The sequence below is a fragment of the Sander lucioperca genome, chromosome 2 (assembly GCF_008315115.2).
Source record: "Sander lucioperca isolate FBNREF2018 chromosome 2, SLUC_FBN_1.2, whole genome shotgun sequence".
NCBI lineage: Eukaryota > Metazoa > Chordata > Actinopteri > Perciformes > Percidae > Sander > Sander lucioperca.
This window is the reverse complement of record NC_050174.1, coordinates 21,042,301-21,044,469: the sequence shown is the minus strand read 5'-3', so window position 1 is coordinate 21,044,469 and position 2,169 is coordinate 21,042,301. Positions and strand designations below refer to the sequence as shown.

At 35.1% G+C, this 2,169-nt stretch overlaps 1 long non-coding RNA gene across 1 annotated transcript; it reads right to left on the bottom strand.

Moving 5' to 3' along the window:
• LOC118494609 lies at nucleotides 1–1,788 on the bottom strand. Its single transcript, XR_004896720.1, has 3 exons — nucleotides 1,745–1,788; nucleotides 592–617; nucleotides 1–188 (listed from the first exon to the last, which is right to left on the bottom strand). It is a non-coding gene; the product is annotated as an uncharacterized LOC118494609 (long non-coding RNA).
• Nucleotides 1,789–2,169: the final 381 nt, after the last annotated feature.

Below are 2,169 nucleotides of genomic sequence, written 5' to 3'. Positions count from 1 at the left end.
TCAAATTTAGATAGATTTATTAGATTTGACAGGAGAGATAGAAAACCTTATATTAAGGGATGAGTGGTAGATGTTATAGGAGAGAGGTGAAAAGAACCTTTAATAGATAGAGTGGATAGAAGGGCCAGTAAAGACAGATGTGATAGAAGTAGAGGGAGATGGAGAGGAGCTGGAGGGCAGCTGCACACCTGTAACACAAAATGGAAACATGCATTAGTCATACAAAACAGAAAAAAACATCACATGAAAAGTGATTGCTTTAAATATGTGAATATTTCTATATCCGAATTAGTGTGATTTAGCTAAGAGGATTTTAATAGTGTCATTCTTTCACTACGACTTTAGTAGGTGTCTGCATTCAGTGACTTCTGTGTTCAATCACATCATGGGGCAAAATGTTCACGTGTGAAGTATACTGTGGAGTGTCCAAGGAGTCACTAACACAGATGGTGAAATACTAACTAAAAAGTATGTAGAGTGCACAAGCAGATGTGTACAGTAACGTTAAGACAGTAGTAGTATTTACTGCCGAACAAAGTGTCAAGGCAACACATGTCATAGCAACGACATCATTCATGTGTGTGAACATACTGTCGAGTTGCCACGGGTAACCAACACTGATGGTCCATCAGCAACGTAGAGAGGAGGCAGACAAAAACATTGGGGGGAGAGAGGAGAGGATTTTCAGTTTCATTTTACAAGACAAGAAATTCACAACAGTAATTTATTTTATTATCAAGATTTTTTTTTTTTTACTGTAATATTAATTATATTATATAAAATATCATACATAGTACAATAGTACATACGTGCAGTGGTGGAAGAATTATTTAGATCATTCACATAAGTAAAATATTTATACATATATAGAAAATGAGTTCCATTTTGTTTTCTATTGTCCTTTTTATTGTGAACAGCGTGATTTATTTGTTTTGTAGATAAAAGCAGAGATTGACATTGGTAAATATGGATGATGCTCAAAGACTGAGATAGCTGTTCACATATGAAACAAATTAGCCAATTATCTTGATAAAGCTCAGGAGAAGAGGAAAAAAGCTCTTTATCGAGATGAATTGTAGATGAGAATTTGTTGTTTGTGTGTGGTGTGTGTGTGTGTATATATATATATATATATATATATATATATATGTGTGTGTGTATATGTATTTGTATTCATGTATTTCTCCAAGTGATTTGTATATGCAACAGGAAGATGTTTGTTAAATAAGTAAATTTGTGGTGTCTTGTAATGCCAAATGTTTGGCATGACACAGAAATAAAACATAACTAACTATACCACAGTGTGAAAATACTCCACAAGTACAACTACAAACCTTTGGTAAAACAATGAGAATATAGTTCCCAGTATGTATACGGTTAGAAGATGGCTGTGTCTCATGTGACCTTGTTATTTGTACACACTGTGACTCTACAAATCACAACATGTAAATAGGAACATGTTGGCGTTATTTTGTCACTTATTGGGAGCAGTAGGCTAGATGGAGCCGGTTACCTCCAGGATCTGTGCAAAGCTAGGGTAGCGGTGGGGGACTGACAGAGTTACAACACACACGGAGATGAGAAGGGTATGTATGGACTTATGTAACTCTGGGGAATACGGTGAAAAAGCTAAAGTCCCAATAAGTCGACGTGTTCCTTTAAACGTGCATAGATGCTAAATAGTTATCTGCAGTCGAGTTGTGTGATCCATTATCAATTTCAGTTATAGCATTACTATACTTACCAACCAAAAGCGCACAGTAGTATCGATGTTCTGTTGAGAAAAGTGACAACCTGTGAGTTAGAGTGTTCAAGCTCGCAGTGTACAAACAGAAAGACAAAAAACTCAGTAAAAGGCTAAATTCTGCTCTAACAGTAAGTCTGGCTGTGAGGCAGAGCAACTATTAAAAAAAATAATATAATATTTATTTATGAATACATGTATTGTTGAATGCAGCTGATAAAATAAGATAAAGCACATTTACTGTAGTTAGTGTTATTACACAATTGAGTGGCTGGTAATGTGAACATTTACTAGCAATTTGCCTGGTCCACAAACACATTAATTGTGCTCATTTTATTTAACAACAAACAAACATAAGCCACAATGTCAGTTACAAGCTAAACAGTTTAAAGATTAGGTTCATTGGCAAAAGGCAGATTTAAGAG